General features: G+C 36.2%; 1 pseudogene; it reads left to right on the top strand.

Annotated features, from left to right (window-relative positions):
- Positions 1-774: 774 nt before the first annotated feature.
- On the top strand, positions 775-4,118 carry LOC134252565 (uncharacterized; annotated as a pseudogene).
- Positions 4,119-23,265: the final 19,147 nt, after the last annotated feature.

Raw genomic sequence — 23,265 nt, 5'->3', positions numbered from 1 at the left:
ATTAGACAAAGATGACATCAAGACTTGAGACAAAAAAAATTAGATATGACTCCCTCACTTTACTGGATATGGTTACAATATTTGGAAGAAAGTTAACGTCCGCAAGGTCATTCTCTTGACCACTAGAAAACTGCTGAATCAAAGAATTAAATGTGTGGTAAAAGAAATAGTTTCTGTTTTATGTCCTTTTGTTTCATCAGAAAGTTGCAGATATTAAAGACTGTAAGTAATTTATATCGTCAGCTGCGTATTTTGACACTTAAATTTGAAGAGTTGAGGCTATTAAAATGTACAGAGGTGGTCAAAGAACTATCTCCTGTTCATGTTCGTCTCTCTATCGGTCAATTGTTTTGAAGACTTTCCGTGGTCTAGTTCCTTGTATCTTAAAATCTTTTGTGAAACTCATTACCATGGCTTTAAATTGACACTTTCATTTCTGACACCTGGATTCCTGTTTTATATTTTTTTGGCCGTATTTATTTAAAATATATTCCTAGTAATTAGCTTTTGTCAAAATCAGTGACGGTGGCATTTGATATCGAAATCTACTTTCGTTTTCGACAAGATCTATAAGACGCGTTACGCAATCTCTTTTGTGTCATTTATTCAAACGCTTTAATGATCTTCTTGACTAACCAATCAAAAACGTTATTAGATACCATTACGGACTAAAGAATAATACAAAGCTACGTAACCACAACTTTTGTAAAACATGGTAGGGCCTATCGTATTTTCACGCGATTTTTTTCTCCACTGAATATTTTGGCCGGTACCATGAATGAATCCAACCGGGTAAAAGTACCGGGTACCGGCATATTTTGAAAGGCCTGCCATTAGATCTACCAGCTTGTGCCATTAGATCTACCAGCTTGTGCCATGGCCCATATTAATGTTAGAGAATTTATCGCTATTTTCTTGTCTGTGTGTAGGTGGAGTAAGTGTGAATATTTAAGTGATCATACATAATGATAATTCTCGGCTGTGTTGTGGATTAACAAAGAATCTTCCAGGACTCCCCTTGTACAGTTTATGTGCCGCATTCTGTTCTGGATATCTGCCCTGTATAATTGTGTTTTCAGTACTAAATACTTACTAGGCAAACAAAACAACAAAGAGGATGCATGTTCCCGTCTCCATGAGCCGGGTAAACTTACAAAACTTTATTCCTTAGTGCTTTCCTTACAGCACGATAACTTTTCTATTGCAACATTGTTGTCTCATATGGCATTGCAATTTATCTTTGCCAGATGGATTCACTGTACAGTCCCTACAAGATCAAGCATCCGCTTTGAAAAGAAAGGCATGTGCTAATTCAACGACTTCCACTTATCGCACTCATATGAAGACATACCTGGAATTTTGTGACCATATCAGTGTACCCCCACAACCAGCAACTTAAAAAACATTACAGTTGTATGCGACTTACTCGGCAAAAGTGAAGTGTTTCAAATTTTGTTCAATTCAGCAATACTTGAATATTATACCGCACATGCACAAACTTTGTGATCAACCAGACCCTATTCCAGAGGATTACCAGTTGAAATATTTGCTCATGGGTATTAAGCGAGAATTGGGTACCACCCGATTTCCTGTTGATTCGATAACACCATCGCATCTTCTCTGGATGAGATTTTTCCTGGACTTTTCATTAGTTGAAGAATGGGACTTTTGGTGCGCTTGTTTAATAGCTTGTTATTGTCTGCTTCGCCCAGGTACCACTGCAATTGCAGGACCTTTTGAGACATCAAAACATGTCAGAATTAAGAGTGGATTTGATGCCTTCCTCATGGGGCTACTTACTTTGCTTACGACATACAAAGACAATTCAGTTTCGAGAAAGGGAGCTTAAAGTTATACTTCCTCAAGTTCATGAATAAATGTGTCCAGCATTAGCCCTGCAGGCTTACCTTCATCTTACAAAAATACTTTACATGGCCTGGATATCGACTATCTGAAAAATAATCCCCTTTCGTGTTCATGTTCTTCTTCGCCCTATAACTATAGTCCTGCTGGACATGTTATTACAGGTGACGTAAATATAGTTCGTAATGAGGACCTTAAATCACTTATTTTAAAAGGTCCTAAATATAGGGAACCCCGATCCTTCAACTGGCGTCGGAATTTCATAAATATTATGGATTCTGTTGAAAATTACCCCAGACGATGGGCTAGATATGAAAAAGAAGACATTGACACCTTGTCAGAATGGATTAAATGTATCAGATCCATGTTAAAGTCACGTATTAAAAGATTGAGGGGCAAAATGAAAACCATCTACCCTTCTGTGTTCAATAAACCAGAAGTGAAAAAAGAATTAGATAGATTACACGATTAGTACATACTGGTTCCTGCCGACAAAGCAGGTAACAACATTGTCTTCGTTTGTAAGGCTCATTATATAAATTGCATTTTAGAAGAACTTGGATTTAATTCTACAAGTGGTAATCCTACTTATACATATACTACTCTTTCTAAGGAAGAAATTCTTCAAAATCACCTGTCAGTTTTGAATACCTTTAATATTCCACAGAGCCAAAATGAATTTGAACTACCTTATATATATATTGGATTCCGAAACTTATAAGAATCCTTACAAACAAAGATACATTGCAGGTTCCAGTAAATGTTCAACCAAGCCTCTTTCGTTACTTCTCACTAAAATATTGACAGTAGTGAAGGAAAAACTTCAAGAGTACTGTACAACTATATATTCAAGAAGTGATGTAAATCAGATGTGGATACTTAAAAATTCTAAAGAACTTTTGGACAATTTGAAATCACAAGACTTTACAAAAATCAATAGCATAAAAACTTACGACTTTTCAACTTTATACACAACAATTCCGCACGACAAATTAAAATCCAGGCTTTTTGATATCATTGACAGCTGCTTCTTCAACAAAAATGGAACTCGTAAGTTTACTTACCTCGTCATTGGTCATTTGAAAAATTATTTTGTTAAAACAGATTCTGATTGCACACACAAGTACTCTGAAGTTGACATCAAGAAGATGCTTGAGTTTCTGATTGACAATATCTATGTGGTTTTTGGAGACCAGGTATTCCATCAATCTATTGGAATTCCTATGGGTACAAGTTGCGCTCCGTTATTAGCAGACTTATTTTTATATTCATATGAAGCAGAATTTATGCAAAATCTTTTGCGTGTAAAGAAAAAAACACTTGCTGTGGCCTTCAACTCGACATTTAGATATATCGACGACGTATTGTCAATTAATAATGATTATTTCCATTCCTACGTCGAAACGATATATCCTGGTGAGCTTGAGAGAAAAGATACCACAGAGTCCGACACTTCTGCTTCATACTTGGATATTTTACTTGAAAAAGACACAAATGGTAATCTAACAACCAAGCTATATGATAAACGTGATGACTTTAACTTTTCTATCGTCAACTTCCCTTACTTATGCAGCAATATACCTTCATCACCTGCATACGGAGTATTTATATCTCAGTTGATTCGATACGCAAGAGCATACTTTACGTATGAACAATTTCTTAAACGAGGTAAATTATTGACAAGCAAGTTGATGAAACAAGAATATCAACAGTCTCGTTTAAAGTCATCATATCGTAAATTCTATGGTCGATACAATGACCTTGTCTGCAAATACAATTTATCATTGAATGAAATGCTGACTGACGTTTTTCATACCAATTGTTAGTCCATTATATATACACTGAATTGACCACGGATTTTTTCCGTTATTTCCTGATTATGACAACGAGCACACGGCGGGTGTGACCGGTCGGCAGGGGATGCTTACTCCTCCATGGCACCTGATCCCACCTCTGATGTTTCGGAGGTCCGTGTTTGCTCTGCTGTTGTTTTGTATATTTGTTTTATGGACGTTGAGATTGAATACTGTTCGTTATTTCCATATCCTTCTTACAAGAGGAGCAGATCTTTTGGGCCCCTTCTTCTCACAGGAAAAGGTTCCGTTTTTTTACCTACAGCATTTTCCGCCAAAAGCTACACTCCTTATTTGTACAAGCAGGAATACACGTGTATATGACAGTATCATCAAGGGTCATTTTTTTGTCGACATAGTGGAGCCACCTGGTTAAGTCGGATTGGTGTGATAAGATGCTAAATAGTCTGGTATTATTGTTACTAATACCCTTCCAATTCAAGATATGTTACAAATAAGTTTTTATTATTCCCCAAAGATTGAGATTGGTTTCTTTTTTGTAACTATTATTTTTTTTCTCATATTTCTTAATCGTGTTTTACGCGTATATGTGTTTGATGCCAATTTTACGCCACTTTGATTACTTATTCTATTAGTAATAGGACTTGAGTCAAGCGTAAAAAAAATTCCTTCTTCTGTGCATAGCCGTTATAATCTCATCTAATATCCAAGTATGCTGGGTAGTATTAAAACAAATAAAAAGAAACATATTTGATAATTAATATTATATATATATATCTTTGCCTGTATTATCCTAAAGTGGCTGTAAAATCTTTACCTTCTTCATAGTTCTGAAAGTTCTCCCGCCAATCCTTGTCCTGCTCCTTGCAAAAAAACCGATAACTGGATCTCACGTCTGAAGTCAGCCTCTCCAAATTTTCTCTCTATCTCGGTGTAGTTGGGCAAAACCTTCCCAGGTCTGTAAACCACAGATTCTTTCAGAAGGGGCTCTGCAGTGTCGTTCCATTTCTAAAATTAAATGTTATAAAATAAATACACATGGCATTGATTTTGACATGGTTAAGTATTAAATGTATTGGATGGTTTATTCACAAAATTGGATTCTCTGCCTTTTTCCGTTGGCCATCTCTTCCAAAGGAGTTTGGCTTTTACTGTTTAATCTTTAATAATTTTAAACACTTGCGGCTTGCACTGGTTCTTCATTAAATTCAGGAATGGTGTCAGCCAGTCACTGATGTCGCATACACTCAACAAAAGTCTGTATTTTTGAAAAAATAAATCATGTCAAGTCATTAAAATCAAAGACGAGTTGTAACGCTCACACAACGACATACACGACGCAAATGTTTTGTTAACAAGTAATAGTCCAGAGTAAAATTACATTTTCCTGATGTCGGGATTTCCATGTAAATCTAATCTTCACTTCCGAGAGTGTCCATGGTGGATCTAAAACTGACTCTCTCACACAACATACGACATTCACTCAAACATCAATGAAAACATTTACGCAATTATCACACAAACAAGAAAGTTATAGTAATTTAAAGTTTCAGCCAATCACATGTCAGCAAAAAAGCTGACATGTGATTGGCTGAAACTTTAATTCTTTTATATAATGGTGTAGATTTCTACAAAATATGACTATGTTCAACGTTTCACAAGATTTTTTCAAGAAGCAGAAATATTGAGACCTTAGTTTCAGTCAATCAGTTCGAGGCGTCCGTGCTGGCTCTTTTGACCATCCTCAGGTTTACTCCAAAGACTATTTTTACCTACGTAAGCATCAGCTACCTAGGTATTTAAAGCTAACCAAAGAAGCTATATTTACCAAATTTCTGCTTTACTTGCATTTTGTGGCGAAATGTAGGAACGGCGCAACACGGTGAGCACAATATTTCTTGATACAGTCAAACCCATGACGAATGTGACAAAAATTTGGCCAAAAAATGAAAACTTAGTAATATTACTAATTTCGCTCGCATATAAACTAATGTAAAATTGCCGATTCAGAGAGTAATAATTTTTTGGCCAAAATTTTGTCGTATTCATCGTAAGTGTGACCGTATCAAAAAATATGGTATTCATCATGTTGCGCCGTTTGGTCGCAAAATTTGTGATCAGAAATTATATAAAGTAGGTAAAATAACTACTTTTGGTAGCTTTAAATACCTAGGTAGCTATTAATAGCTACATAGGTAGAAAAAGTCTTTGGACTGGACCTGATCTTGTCTGCACTACTTATATATCCTCACATTATGATTTTCAAAGTATGTCATCCAAAGTTGTAAACCTTGCGTCTATATCAATTATATTGGTCGTTTCTCGTGTTATCGTGTGCGCTCTTAACAGTGGTATAACACGGGTTTTCCAAGCACAATCACATCCTTACCTATATGTCCTCACGCTTTCAGGTTGTGGAGTGTAACATCTTTCAAAGCCTTTCATAATTTTTCAAGGGTCAGTGCTGAATGTGGACCGAGCCAATGACTGAATCTGAAGAAAAATGGAAAAGAAATAAGATGAAGAAGCTGAAAGTTATTATGGGGTTTATATGTTCAAAGGGAGGGGGTGACTACTTGTGAAAGACTGCTCTCATAAAAATATGGCCCCTAAGCATGTTAAGGCCCAAAATTCACAAAAAGACTTTCTTGAATAATTTTGATTGATAAACTCTTCCTGCATTTTAATTTAAAAAAAATATCAACTGCAGGTGGAAGAGAGCCTCATCTGATGTACTCCTCAAGACTCCATCGTTTCCTGTTCTTGAAGTGATTGCTCCCTGATCTTTAAAGAGAGGAAACTTCCGTCCATATACCTCTTCCTGGTTCACAACAAGCACACCTGTATCAACAACTAAAGGGGCAATGCTAAAACCAATATCATAGACACCATCATCATTTTTTTTTTGGGGGGGGGGGGGGGGTTCGGATCTTTTTTCGCTGATCTTTGATGTGGCACAGCTAGTCCACGTACTTTCTTCTCACTTCTTGTGTTAAGTCCCTACAACTTCCAAGTTTTTGACGATTGAATTTCTCTGTTTGAAACTCAATTCTCTATTTGATGCCATTTTCAAAAGCAAACTGCTTTAAAAATTGGCCAACATTAGGCAAAACCCCTGCTTTGTTTGTATTGCTGTATTTACTTTCTGACATATTCGCCTTTCATTTCTTTTTATTCAAGATTTCTTCACGATTGAGTATGTTTCCAATTTCCCAATGGTGTCATTTGGTTTTTGAAGAATTTCGAACTGGTGGGATAGGTTTGAGTTCGCAAGACTTTGGTGATGAACCTTCCTGTTACTAAAGTACACTTTTGAATATATATGTATGACTTACGTGTACAATAGATATGTCGTATGGATCAGAGGTATTTTGAGGGGGTTGGAGAGGTACATAGTCTGAAAATAAAACAATGCTTTGAAATCCCAATTTTGATATAAATAATCAACAATTACTGATAAAAAAAGTTTAAGATAAAATTTCCAAAATTTTGATACATTTGGCCCTAGGGTCAGTTGGATACAAAGAGAAATTAAATTTTTCCTTTGTTATGCTGATCTACCTCTGGGTATTAAATAACCAAAGGAAGCATGGTAAATGTATAATTATGATAAGCAATGATGCCTCTTTCAAAATAGTGAAAAATTTGGCCTCTGGTTTGAAACACGACAAACACTTGTTACAACGGATATGCAAGATACTTCCTAAACCGCATATCTTCTCAGAGAGAATATTTGACAGGCGTAAGGGAGATTTGCACAAATGGCAGAATGAATTCTCTGCTAAAATGTCATGCTCAAATACTCGTCTACTATTTTGCCAAGGTGTATCATAATTATTTTAATGTTTATCATCAAAACTGACATAATTTTCACTAGAATTTGAAATAGTAAAGAAAAGAATAAAGATCACTTATTTTATTTCTTTGGAATTAATTCGCCAATGTTTGCCGTTCTGTTGTCTGTCGTCCCTTACATTGTTCACAGTTGCCATGTAGCAGGATCGAAATTATGCTTTAAATCGATGTAATGTGAAAGGTTTCGCCGAATTACAGGAAAATTTTAATGACATTACTACGAAACCATGAAGTTAATTGTTCTACATGTCAGATTTATCTCCCCCAGTGTGTTGAACGTCTTTAAATGTAGCCATAAATGTCAAATGTAGGTCACTCTTACTTGCTTCTTAAACGACATTCGCAAATGGTGTTTAACATCCCAAGGTCAATATAATCTTTTAGAAATATGACCTTCAAAGGTCAATTGAACATAATTGCAATGACAGACCGATGACTAGGTTGGCAAGTAACTCTTGCATAGATATCCCCACAACTATTGAGGGTTAAATGAAATCATTGAAAACTTGCATCTTGTTGCTGAAATCATCAAGAATCTTGACTTTCTTTATTTTCACATCTTAAATCTTTCTTTAAAACCAACCACCTCTTTAAGCTTTGCCTTATAGTGATTGTCAAACTGTACGTACAGCCAAAAATGATACACATACACTGACATAGTGTATACACATACACTGACATAAAGAATTATGGTCTTTAAAAATTTCCAATTTTCTTTAAGTTCTGTAATTGTTTTTTCGATCACCCAAACCTTTGGCAATTTTATAAGCAGGGTTCCTAACCTCTAAAAGCTGACTTGCTTCGATTTCTAGTTGTAAAGGTAAAACAGTCGGCTTGCACAAGTGGTTTCCGGACTCCAAGATGAGTAAATTGAATTTTTTTCAAGTTAGGAAGAGAAAAATCTGCATAGGCTGCAAAAGCAAAGATAGAACATGCAAATAATATCTATAATCATAAGCTTATTAACCAGGAGTAGAAAAAAGATTTTCACAGATGTAATGTTTTTTTCACTATTTAATTATTACAAAGCCACACCTTAACACCATACCCATTGACCATGGGGCCAAAAAAATTGCAATTTTATTAGAAGCTTTTTTCCTATCTTTAGATCACTACCAGTTGTACACTGCTCGTAAAAATCGTCCCAAAATTCCGTTAACATGTCTCTCATTATGCCACCAATATCGTTTTCTTCTTCAACATCATTTGGAAAAATGATATGATCTGTTATTTTGTCATTGGCTAAATCAACATCTGTGATTTAAAGCAATTCATCAGTTCTTTTAAATTGTGTCCTCTATGAACTAGTATTTAAACTTTTTGGGTTCTCGAACCGGTAATGTAAGTGTGAATTCTTCACCAAGACTATACAGGGGGCACATCTATGTCAAGAAGAGGATCTGGAAGTAAGGAACTGTCCAGCTCATCGTCATTAGTTACTGCATTCTGTTGCTCATATGGTAGGTTTCTAGCAGTTACTTCTTTCTTATCATCTGGAATCTTTTTTTCTACAAATGGCTAATTTTTACATTGTTTTTGATTCTTCATTTTAGAAAGATGGTTTTCTTCCTGTTCCAACAAATTGTTCAAAATATCTGCTTAACTAAAAGCCTTAGCCACAGAAGCTCGAGCGTCCAAATTATCTGAATGTTTTAATTACCTGAATGTTTTTCTCCTCATGAGCAATTCATCCATCAGGATATGTAGCTGATAATAAAGAAGACATTGCAATACATCAATACTTAGGCATGTAAATATTATCAGCTCGGCATGACTAGCCGAATGATCAAGTCGGGCCAAACTTGACCTCCCGTCTAGATAAATATGGGTCCAAAGTGGAGTTTTGGTCCATCAGCTGCGTTACACCAATCACCAACAGACCTCAGCCACCAGGATCCCCTTCTCCACCATCACGGGTCGCAACCCACGGCCAACAGGTTGCCCCATTTAGTCGCCTTTTACGACATGCAATGGGAAGCCAGGGACCTATTCTTATCACCCCGAGTCCCTAGGGGGGGGGGGGGGCATTAAAGAAGATACGTTGTACTATCAATCTTTTTGACATGTTTAACGTCCCTCTAGAGAATTTATCTCTCATGAGATATTGTCATTACAAATGCTGTTCCTGCCGCGAGGGGATGCTCCGCTTAGCGGTGCCCTTGTTATGTATTCTTATGTACCGGCTTATCAAGACAGTATGTTACAAACTATTAAGGAGACAATTTTGAAGGAATATAATTGACTGAAAAATATACTTGCTAAGGTGCCCAAACGTATATCACTGATAATCATACCGTAGTAGTAAATCTATTCATTTTTATTGACCCTGTTATCAACTCTGGACTTGGTAAATGCTACAAAAATACGTAGATATTGAATAAAAAAATTCATAAAATCTTTACTTAAACCTCTTACACTAATTAGCAATTTTCATATTTGCCGATAAATAGTCATGTGCTCATTGGCAATAGAAAATCGTTGATAAATGAAACACACTAACAACCTGAGAAATTGTTTGATTGAAATCCAACTTACTAGGAAGATTCCCGATATTCCTGTCATTGAGGGCAAATATATATTTGAAAAAATGCTGTTTTAAGTTTTTGTTTCCTCTGTAGACCATTTCACGGTGAAAATAATATAAAGATAAAACTCAATGCGTCTCCAAAGGTTGCAACTGTTAATCTACATACACAACAGATGAACTCAAATAACTCAAGATAGCTTCATTTATTTACAAATTATTTATTTATATTAGGATATTGTGCATCAAACCAGTTATTGCTCACATCAACTGATTAAATTAATGATTGATTTGATGGGCGCGGCGATTTATTCAATGTAAAAAATAATGTACATGTAATTGAATTTGAAGGATCTTATTTGTTTGTAGTTTGTAAGCATTATTATGAGTTTGGTGCTTGAAAAAAATTCAATTATTTTGAAAATATCAATGATCATGATGATGTTCTCTGAAATTTCACTGAGGAAAGTGATTTATTTATCTTCAAAATTTTTCTATTTGATTGTATCTTGGTTGGTCCACTTCTTACAAAAAAAAAACTCTCGAATAAAGATAATATTACCATAATTCGTTAGTACTTACCCGCTTGTTGGCATGGCTGAGTATTTCCCCGTATTACTGCTCCACCCCATTTCTCGTCTGGCTTTGTTAACAGTCGACAATGAAACGCGCATAATAACATTTTTTGCTCTGTCTGGGCTAAAAATTGTATTTAAAAATTAAGTTTGTTTTTTCATTTCTGATTCCGATTTCTAACATACCTAATGGAATAGGATAGGATCAGATTGGTCCCCTAAATGAAGAATAGGATTTAGGATACAGGATTCATGATAGGATAGGATAGAATTGTCCACTTATAGGATAGCAGCACTGTACATTAGAAGCGGCATGGTGATAGGAATGCCCAGATATCCAAGTTATAACTAATTTAAAGTCCTAGAAAGTGAATCCAGAAATAAGTGGAAAAATGGAATACTAGTATTTAAAACATTTTGTGACGTCATTCTTTTGTTTCTACAGTCTCGTATTTTAAAGAGGGTACTAGCTATAGTCCAATATTATTGTCAGGAGTACAATATTATATCTAATATTGTACTCTAAATAATACTGGACTGTGTGAAACAAAGGATGATGTCACCTAGATTTTGCACAGCGAATGAATAAGGCAGAAAATTAACAAACATTATGCATTTTACGTAGAAATCAACAATCTCGTAATCCAATTCAAGCAATGGAGCAATCAACATCTCGTAATCAAATTAAAACTATATAGAAACCAATAATTGCAACGAAACTTCAAAATTGGAGTATCTCAGAAATCCAGTAGAGTTTACACTCCGTCCAGACTGGTCAATGATTGTGAAACGACCGATATTAAAGCAGTTATCATATACTTGTGATTTTTCCGAAAACATCCAAATAAATCCACGAAAAGTGGTCCATTCTAGAACATTACATTCGGACAAGTTTACGCTCGCTCTGTTATATCCCGTACAACTCCGTTTTTTCTTTCCTGGAAAATTTATTTTCACAATATATTTCCAAATTCGTTTACGTAAAGATGTGGTGCTTTCGATATCCAAGAGACAAAAACGACACTTTCCTGGAATATATTTGCCAAATGGTAACTTTCTATCTTCATACGTTAAAAAAAGATCTTTCACAATACTCTCAGAATCGCTTTTTATCATTATAAGTTGCTCAGCTCTTCTTAATGCGTCCGTAGAGTGTCGCAACGATAAATAATATATGATTGGGATTCAATTAAGGTTTTTAAATCAAAATCAATTCATCCTTCTGAAAAAATATCTGAAACCCTTAAGCGCCCCATCCATCTGGTTTGGTCACCCTCACGAGTACCATATTATGACAATAGTAATACAAAAGTGCATTTAAAAAATATTTTAAGTAAGATACAAAACTCAGATGGTCTATTATGTTAGATACGGGACTGAGACTCGGTGCTTCGCACCTCGTCCCAGTCCCGTATCTGACATATTAGACTATCTTCGTCTTGTATCCCTTACATAGATACTGCTGCTTTTGCTTTCTGACATCGGTTGTCGATGTCTTGATTTAAATCTGTGTACCAAGTATCATTTCAGTATGTGCAATGGTTGTGAAGAAAATGAACTTTGAAGAGTGGCATAATTATCAGATCTGATAGCATAATTAGGCTGTCACCATTAGTACAAGTATTTTTCTCTGACCTGTTAAACTCGACCAAAAATGTTTTGGCAAGTCAGGTTGAAATTTGCGCAGCGCTTTTTGAGAAGACAAATATGTTTAAACTTAAAAGCGTAAGACAGACAGATGGGCAAATGTAATCAGCCTTTGGTTCCGGTGAGCTAATAGCCTAAGATAGAACTCGCATGATTTCTGTTAAAGATTTTTTTTAAATACTATTTGTAGTAATCTTATTTGATGCTTGTAGCATCTTTTTTTTTTTACAAAATGATTTAAATTAAACATCCGTTTCAATCGTTTTCCTGTTTGATCCCTCTTTACTAACCAGAAGTCTCTGTCGAGACTGTAGCTCTACTGGTTTATACTTAAAACAAAGGAAGAGAAAAGTAGCAGTTTGGACTTGAAACTTTAAAACAGCAATATATAAAAAAAATCCTTACCACTCATCAAAATAAAAACCGATGCACAGAATTATGTATCTTAGTATAGTCTACTTGTGTGCCAAATTATATTGTAATAGGACCAAAACTGTAGGAGAAGCATTTTAAAAGAATTTCTCAGAAACTTTTTTTTTAGTTACCATGGCAACACCGTTCATTGAAATCAAAAATTGATGCACAGAATTATGTATCTTAGTGTAGTCAACTTGTGTGCCAAGTTATATTGAAATCGAATTAAAACTGTAGGAGGAGTCGCATTTCGAAAGAATTTCACAGAAATTTCAATTGTTAGTAGCCAAGGCAACATTGTTCATCGAAATCAAAAACCGATGCATATAATTATGTATCTTAGTCTAGTCGACTTGTGTGCCAAGTAAAATTGAAATCAGATCATAACTGTAGGAGGAGTAGCATTTCCAAAGGAATTTCACAGAAATTTCTATTTTAAGTAACCATGGCAACACCGTTCATCGAAATCAAAAACCGATGCACAGAATTATGTATATTAGTGTAGTCTACTTGTGTGCAAAGTTATATTGAAATCGGATCAAAACTGTAGGAGGAGTAGCATTTTGAAAGAATTTCACAGAAATTTCTATTTTTAGTAACCACTAACCACGGCAACACCGTTCATCGAATTCAAAAACCGATGCACAGAATTATTAGCTCACCTGAGCCGAAGGCTCAAGTGAGCTTTTCTGATCACATTTTGTCCGTCGTCCGTCCGTCCGTCTGTAAACTTTTCACATTTTCGACTTCTTCTCAAGAACCAATGAGCCAATTTTAACCAAACTTGGTACAAAGCATCCTTGGGTGAAGGGGAGTTTAAATTGTTAAAATGAAGGGCCAAGTCCCCTTACAAGGGGAGATAATCAAAAAAAGACAAAAATAGGGTGGGGTCACTAAAAAATCTTCTTCTCAAGAACCACTGGGCCAGGAAAGCTGAAACTTATGTGGAAGCATCCTTGGGTTATGTAGATATTAAATTATAAAAATCATAACCCCCGGGGGTAGGGCGGGGCCACAATAGGGAATCCAAGTTTTACATAGAAATATATAGAACAAATCTTTAAAAATCTTCTTCTCAAGAACCACTGGGCCAAGAAAGCTGAAACTTATGTGGAAGCATCCTTGGGTTATGTAGATATTAAATTATTAAAATCATGACCCCCGGGGGTAGGGCGGGGCCACAATAGGGAATCCAAGTTTTACATAGAAATATATTGAACAAATCTTTAAAAATCTTCTTCTCAAGAACCACTGGGCCAGGAAAGCTGAAACTTATGTGGAAGCATCCTTGGGTAGTGTAGATATTAAATTGTTAAAATCATGACCCCCGGGGGTAGGGCGGGGCCACAATAGTGAATCCAAGTTTTACATAGAAATATATAGAACAAATCATTAAAAATCTTCTTCTCAAGAACTACTGGGCCAGGAAAGCTGAAACTTATATGGAAGCATCCTTGGGTAGTGTAGATATTAAATTGTTAATGACCCCCGGGGGTAGGGCGGGGCCACAATAGGGAATCCAAGTTTTACATAGAAATATATAGAACAAATCTTTAAAAATCTTCTTCTCAAGAACCACTGGGCCAAGAAAGCTGAAACTTATGTGGAAGCATCCTTGGGTTATGTAGATATTAAATTATTAAAATCATGACCCCCGGGGGTAGGGCGGGGCCACAATAGGGAATCCAAGTTTTACATAGAAATATATAGAACAAATCTTTAAAAATCTTCTTCTCAAGAACCACTGGGCCAGGAAAGCTGAAACTTATGTGGAAGCATCCTTGGGTAGTGTAGATATTAAATTATTAAAATCATCACCCCTGGGGGTAGGGCGGGGCCACAATAGGGAATCCAAGTTTTACATAGAAATATATAGAACAAATCTTTAAAAATCTTCTTCTTAAGAACTACTGGGCCAGGAAAGCTGAAACTTATGTGGAAGCATCCTTGGGTAGTGTAGATATTAAATTGTTAAAATCATGACCCCCGGGGGTAGGGCGGGGCCACAATAGGGAATCCAAGTTTTACATAGAAATATATAGAACAAATCTTTAAAAATCTTCTTCTCAAGAACTACTGGGCCAGGAAAGCTGAAACTTTTGTGGAAGCATCCTTGGGTAGTGTAGATATTAAATTGTTAAAATCATGACCACCGGGGGTAGGGCGTGGCAACAATAGGGAATCCAAGTTTTACATAGAAATATATAGAATAAATCTTTAAAAATCTTCTTCTCAAGAACCACTGGGCCAGGAAAGCTGAAACTTATGTGGAAGCATCCTTGGGTAGTGTAGATTCTAAAGTTTTTAAATAAAAAAGGGAAGGGGGTTGTTGGGCATGATTGGTATAGCAAGAGGGGGAATCTGGTAAAGATCTGCATCACCCAAGTTACTCAGGTGAGCGATGTGGCCCATGGGCCTCTTGTGTTTCTTAGTCTAGTCGACTCGACTTGTGTGCCAAGTTATATTGAAATCAGACCAAAACTGTAGGAGGAGTAGCATTTTGAAAGAATTTCACAGAAATTTCTATTTATAGTAACCACGGCAACACCGTTCATCGAAATCAAAAACTGATGCACAGAATTATGTATCTTTGTGTAGTCTACCTGTGTGCCAAGTTATATTGAAATCAGACCAAAACTGTAGTAGGAGTAGCATTTTGAAAGAATTTCACAGAAATTTCTATTTTTAGTAACCACGGCAACACCGTTCATCGAAATCAAAAACCGGTGCACAGAATTATGTATCTTAGTGTAGTCGACTTGTGTGCCAAGTTATATTGAAATTGGACCAAAACTGTAGGAGGAGTGGCATTTTGAAAAATTGTTTACATACAGACAGACGGACGGACGACGGACGCATTACTATCGCATAAGCTCTTCTGGTCTCTGACCAGTAGAGCTAACAAGAGGCCCACGGGCCTTGTAGGTCACCTGAGTATTGTGCAACAACTTTCAAACAATTAAATTTGGTTCATGTTATAAACCAGAGGCCATGGAATTCGCAATTCTCAATTTTGAAAGAGGTACCATTGCTTATAATAATTTAGACTTAGTTTTAGACTCTGTTTACTTAATACCCAGAGGTTGATCAGAGTAAAATTAAAAGAAAATACACTTTCACTTTATTACCAGTTGTACACCTCATCCCAAAGGAACCACTGATCCTGGGGTCACATATTTCAAAATTTTGCAAATTTTATCATAAAATTGTTGATTAACACCGAATAGCAAATTTCCAAGCATTAATTAAATTTAAGACTTTGTACCCCCCCCTCACCTCGACCCAGACAAGGGCATAAAAATTGCCATTTTGCTAGGTGCCCCTTTCTTCATCATGAATATATATATATATATATATTTGGATCATAGGCATTATAAAACACAGAAGCAAAGGAAAGAATTTCAAAGAATAAAAGCATTTTCACTATATAACCAATAAAGCCCCGCCCTTACACCAGAACCCCTGACCCTGGGGTCATAAAATTCACAATTTTGAAAAAGGCACTCTAGATCAACTTTACTATTTAATTACATAGTTTATCTAATACCCAGAAGCAAAGAAGATTTTCAAAGAATTTATGCATTTTCACTACAGGTAAACTTCGTTATCTCGACATCGACGGGACAGTCGGAAAATGTCGAGATATCCGAGGTGTCGAGATATCAGAGTTGAGACTCGACGTCCTTAATTTAACTGTAAAACCATGAGTTAACCTAAACTGGACATACGTGTAGCTACGCCTGCAGGTACCTACATGTCTTCAATTAGACTGTAATTCGTTTATTTCAGCCATCACTCTATATTTATTAGAAATTATTCACAAATATTATTTACAAACGTCTTTCTTTTTTATCGAAATTTCATTTTTTAAAAACCGTTTTCCATCCAGGATTCGATCCGCGTGCCACTAGCTCTGTCAGAACAGGATACAAAATCTGCTCTGTAAACTCGAAACCGGAACGGTACAATGTCGACTTCCGAGATACGTAAAAAATCAACGAGTATTTTTCTAAAATTATTTCATTTCACTTTTTTTTTTAAATTTCATAATCATTCATCATTTATTTTCCTTTCATTTTGAAACCAAATTTAAATCGAATTGCGCAATAACAGGCTTCATGCATCCATATAGGCTGATGCAATAGTATGTCGTATTTGATTGATTCCTATTCCTGTTGAATGCATTTTTACCACAATATCTAATTTAATTTAAATTTAATGTGTATATTGTTCATTATAATTCAGTAACTTGTTCTTTTATAACATGTTTTAAGTTTTGTCAGTTTTAACAGGATTTTCGGATGTCAAATGACCATATCAAAAGGGTTTTTCTCAGTTACACATAGGTCGCAAAAACGTCGTGTTCGAGGTTGCGCCGCCTGGACATACCATTGCTTACAAAAACATCACTAATTTATTAAAAAATAAAATTTATGATTTATGGTTTATCTTTTAGATAGAAAAGATGATACACTAGATATTTTAAAATTCATTGATGTGCTTAAAGCGGTTTTAATTTTATGACGCTAGTCCACGAACTTTTTGATAACCCCTCGTACAAGTGTATAGGTCCCTGCATTTATGCAGAAAAGAGAAGATTTATCAATGAAATTACCCAAGCTGAACATTAAATAATTAACGTATTAAAGACGCCGAAGGGGGCTTGGGATTCCTCTACAAACACAGAGAGCAGTATGTAGTCAAAACATGGGTGTGAAAGGTGTGAATTTCTGACGACGTCGAGATACACGGAGTCGTCCGTGCGTGACGAGCGACCATCTGACAAACAATTAGGTTAAGTAGAGCAGACAATTGCCCCGATGTCGACATATACCAGGTAAATTTTGCTCTTGGGACTGTAAAATACGAATAAGCGGGGTAGTCGACATTACCGAGGTCGACATATCAGAGTTTTTGCAAATCATTTATATAGTAAATAATGCCGGGACTGCGGACGGACGTCGACATATCCCAGGTTGTCGACATATCCGATGTCGAGATACCGAAGTTTACCTGTATATGATCAATAGAGCCCCGCCCTAACAACAAAACCCCTGACCCTTGGGTCACAAAATTCACAATTTTGAAAGAATCCTCTTGCTCATCATAACTATGTGCTTAGTTAGTTTATTTAATACCCAGGAGCAGAGAAGAAGATTTCCAAAGAATAAATGCATTTTCACTTTATAATCTATATAGCCCCGCCCTAGCACTAGAACCCCTGACCCCAGGGCCATGAATTTCACAATTTTGGTAAAGGACTCAATGCTGATAACAATCATGCAAACAGTTTGACTGCTTGATGTCCAGGAGTAAAGAAGATTTTTAAAGATTGCAATAATTTAAGTGGTTTTTGCCCCACCCCCCAGGGGGGCAGGGACCATGAAATTCTCAATTTTTGTTCCCCTTCACCCATAGATGCTGTATACCACATTTGGTTGAAATTGGTTAAGTGGTTTCAGAGAAGATGCTGAAAATGTACAAATGTTAACGCACTTCGTACGACACACGACGACGGACGAAAACGGAAAGCAATAGGTCATCAGAGTTACTCAGGTGACCTAAAAATGGTATTAAGGAGATGAGTCGTAAATAGAGCTGCTGTACCAGGAGTGAAAACATTTATCAAAGTTGGTTGCTTTAAAAAAGAGAAAACAGTATACAAATATTAAATCTTGTAAACTATATATACTAAATGAACCAGGCTGCTACATGTACATGGATCATTATTCCCCAGATTTTCTCCATATCCTAATTTAAATGTATACCTAACCAGAAGTCTCTGTCGAGACTGTAGCTCTACTGGTTTATACTTAAAACAAAGGAAGAGAAAAGTAGCAGTTGGGACTTGAGACTTTAAATCAGCAATAAATAGAAAAATGATCCTTGCCACTCATCAAAATAAAAACCGATGTATAGAATTATGTATCTTAGTATAGTCTACTTGTGTGCCAAGTTATATTGAAATCGAACTAAAACTGTAGGAGGAGTAGCATTTTGAAACAATTTCACAAAAATTTCTATTTTTGGCAAACTCGGCAACACCGTTCATCGAAATCAAAAACTGATGCACAGAATTATGTATCTTAGTGTAGTCTACTTGTGTGCCAAGTTATATTGAAATCGAACCAAAACTGTAGGAGGAGAAGCATTTTGAAAGAATTTCACAGAAATTTCTATTTTTAGTAACCATGGCAACACCATTCATTGAAATCAACAACCAATGCACAGAATTATGTATCTTAATGTAGTCTACTTGTGTGCCAAGTTATATTGAAATAGGACCAAAATTGTAGGAGGAGTAGCATTTTGAAACAATTTCACAAAAATTTCTATTTTTAGCAACCTCGGCAACACCGTTCATCGAAATCAAAAACTGATGCACAGAATTATGTATCTTAGTGTAGTCTACTTGTGTGCCAAGTTATATTGAAATCGTACCAAAACTGTAGGAGGAGAAGCATTTTGAAAGAATTTCACAGAAATTTCTATTTTTAGTAACCATGGCAACACCGTTCATCGAAATCAAAAACCGATGCACAGAATTATGTATCTTAATGTAGTCTACTTGTGTGCCAAGTTATATTGAAATAGGACCAAAATTGTAGGAGGAGTAGCATTTTGAAACAATTTCACAAAAATTTCTATTTTTAGTAACCTCGGCAACACCGTTCATCGAAATCAAAAACTGATGCACAGAATTATGTACAGGTAAACTTCGTTATCTCGACATCGACGGGACAGTCGGAAAATGTCGAGATATCCGAGGTGTCGAGATATCAGAGTTGAGACTCGACGTCCTTAATTTAACTGTAAAACCATGAGTTAACCTAAACTGGACATACGTGTAGCTACGCCTGCAGGTACCTACATGTCTTCAATTAGACTGTAATTCGTTTATTTCAGTGCTCTATATTTATTAGAAATTATTCACAAATATTATTTACAAACGTCTTTCTTTTTTATCGAAATTTCATTTTTTAAAAACCGTTTTCCATCCAGGATTCGATCCGCGTGCCACTAGCTCTGTCAGAACAGGATACAAAATCTGCTCTGTAAACTGAAACCGGAACGGTACAATGTCGACTTCCGGATACGTAAAAAATCAACGAGTATTTTTCTAAAATTATTTCATTTCACTTTTTTTTTTAAATTTCATTCATTCATCATTTATTTTCCTTTCATTTTGAAACCAAATTTAAATCGAATTGCGCAAAACAGGCTTCATGCATCCATATAGGCTGATGCAATAGTCGTGCATGTCGTAGATTTGATTGATTCCTGCCGATTCCTGTTGAATGCATTTTTACCACAATATCTAATTTAATTTAAATTTAATGTGTATATTGTTCATTATAATTCAGTAACTTGTTCTTTTATAACATGTTTTAAGTTTTGTCAGTTTTAACAGGATTTTCGGATGTCAAATGACCATATCAAAAGGGTTTTTCTCAGTTACACATAGGTCGCAAAAACGTCGTGTTCGAGGTTGCGCCGCCTGGACATACCATTGCTTACAAAAACATCACTCATTTATTAAAAAATAAAATTTATGATTTATGGTTTATCCTTTAGATAGAAAAGATGATGCTTACTAGATATTTTAAAATCCATTGATGTGCTTAAAGCGGTTTTAATTTTATGACGCTAGTCCATTTTTGATAACCCCTGTATCATTTATGCAGAAAAGAGAAGATTGTGTGCCAAGCTGAACATTAAATTTAACGTATTAAAGACGCCAAGGGGGCTTGGGATTCCTCTACAAACACAGAGAGCAGTATGTAGTCAAAACATGGGTGTGAAAGGTGTGAATTTCTGACGACGTCGAGATACACGGAGTCGTCCGTGCGTGACGAGCGACCATCTGACAAACAATTAGGTTAAGTAGAGCAGAAAGATGCCCCGATGTCGACATATACCAGGTAAATTTTGCTCTAGGGACTGTAAAATACGTCGAGATAAGCGGGGTAGTCGACATTACCGAGGTCGACATATCATTTTTGCAAATCATTTATATAGTAAATAATGCCGGGACTGCGGACGGACGTCGACATATCCCAGGTTGTCGACATATCCGATGTCGAGATACCGAAGTTTACCTGTATCTTAATGTAGTCTACTTGTGTGCCAAGTTATATTGAAATAGGACCAAAATTGTAAGAGGAGTAGCATTTTGAAACAATTTCACAAAAATTTCTATTTTTAGTAACCTCGGCAACACCGTTCATCGAAATCAAAAACTGATGCACAGAATTATGTATCTTAATGTAGTCTACTTGTGTGCCAAGTTATATTGAAATAGGACCAAAATTGTAAGAGGAGTAGCATTTTGAAACAATTTCACAAAAATTTCTATTTTTAGTACCTCGGCAACACCGTTCATCGAAATCAAAAACCGATGCACAGAATTATGTATCTTAATGTAGTCTACTTGTGTGCCAAGTTATATTGAAATAGGACCAAAATTGTAGGAGGAGTAGCATTTTGAAACAATTTCACAAAAATTTCTATTTTTAGTAACCTCAGCAACACCGTTCATCGAAATCAAAAACCGATGCACAGAATTATGTATCTTAATGTAGTCTACTTGTGTGCCAAGTTATATTGAAATCGGACCAAAACTGTAGGAGGAGTAGCATTTTGAAAAATTGTTTACAGACAGACAGACGGACAGACAGACAGACGGACGGACGACGGACGCATTACTATCGCATAAGCTCTTCTGGTCTCTGACCAGTAGAGCTAAAAATTTGATCACTTATTTGGTCAAACCTAACCTAATATTTCAAAGAAAATCCAATAGATGTCAAGAAGTTGGAAATCATACATATTAATGAGGCTTGATAAACAAGCATTCTGAAAGTATTGCATAAGCAATACATGCCTCCTATCTGATCCTTTTTTCTCTTTAGGATGTTATTCTAGAAGATCCTTCGATAATTTTGAGTCCATCTGAGTATGTACGTATGGATGGTTAGTAAGTAACGTATGGATGGTTTACAATGAGATTTCGCCCTGATTAGAGTGTCCAAAGGACGGCTCTGTGCCAGGAGCTCTGCAGTCCAATATTCCAAGAGAAATAAGCAGAATAATTCAGCAGTTCATAACAATTGTAATTCAGGAACGTGAGTTGTTCTTGGGTTCTTACACTAGCTCTACAGTAAAGTGAACATAATTATCAAAATTTCCATTTCGGAGCATCACAATACAATGCAAAGCGATCAGATAGATCAGATATAGACTCTCTTATGGATTATTATAATATCTATGCACTCAACCACAAAATATATGAAGACTTATAATAAGCATTGATGAAAATAACTTTAATTTTTTTTCATGAGAAGGCAATCTTAATATAATTATATGTTTATTAGATCTGCTAGTGTAGCGAGTGTAGATCAATGGTGTAGCGAATATGCGAGCGGATCTTACATCTAATTTTATATAGATTGGTGAAGAAGGAATACACGTGAGAAAAATATTTGATATAGACTTACATATCGGCATTCTCTGTCTGTAAGAGTAGCTCGTTTTCTTTGTCTTTGACATCATGTCTTCTATTCTTTCTCAGTACCTTGTGTGCAGATTTGTCTTCCTTTTCGGCTTTCCGATTTTTAGCTCTACTGGTCAGAGACCAAAAGAACAACAACAAACGGTAAAAAAAATACGACTATAAAAATTGATAAATGAACAACAAAATGACCAAGGTACGGAGGATGACAATAATGCACACCTCTTACTCTTCAGTATAAACATTGTTGTGCATTCCTTCACTCAAACTGGAACTATCTCGCTTAAAACAACTAAAAGTGCCATCAGGCCTCTCATGCATCTCAAACCTCTCGTCCCCGTAAAATACAATCTTTACCGATCACTCTCATGATCTGAAGCCCCGTGAGGGTTCGGGTTAGAATAGGTCCTAAGCACCCCATTGCATGTCGTAAAAGGCAACTAAAGGGGGCGGTCCTTCGGATGAGACCGTATAAACCGAGGCCCCGTGTCACAGCATGTGTGGCACGATAAAGATCCCTCCCTGCTCAAAGGCTGTAAGTGCCGAGCATAGGTCGAAATTTGCAGCCCTTCACCGGCAATGATGACGTCTTCATATCAGTGAAATAATCTGGAGAGGGACGTAAAACAGTATACAATCAATAATTCCTCTTAAAAATATCAAACTTCAGCCTCTTATTCTCCTTGTCAACCACATCTCATCTCTCTCTCCCTCTGAATCTCACTACAGCTTCATCATCCATTCCATCTGAGTCATCTACACGTCTACTTATTGTCCGACTGACTTTTTTCCCTTTCATCATTGCCTGAAAGTATAGATGATGTAGTTTTTTGTTTCTTGCATTAGTGGACGGATAGAGCGGTTAGAGAGGATGCATGAGATGGCGAGAAAGAGGTTGTGTAAATGGTACGGTCCAAGGACAAACAAACGGCGGAGTGGTGGATACAAGAGACTCAGGTGGATACCACGAAGTAGCAGACTGCGCATGTGGTTCAGATGGAGGTGACATCACAGCTGGCAGGGTACCTGGGTCCCGAAGGGAAGAGACAAAAGAAATACGCA

This window comes from Saccostrea cucullata, unplaced genomic scaffold (genome assembly GCF_032062105.1).
Source record: "Saccostrea cucullata isolate Sc308-1 unplaced genomic scaffold, CSIRO_AGI_Scuc_v1 ctg1543, whole genome shotgun sequence".
Taxonomy (NCBI): Eukaryota; Metazoa; Mollusca; class Bivalvia; order Ostreida; family Ostreidae; genus Saccostrea; species Saccostrea cuccullata.
The sequence above is the reverse complement of the archived record's forward strand: the minus strand, read 5'-3'. Positions and strand labels throughout refer to the sequence as shown.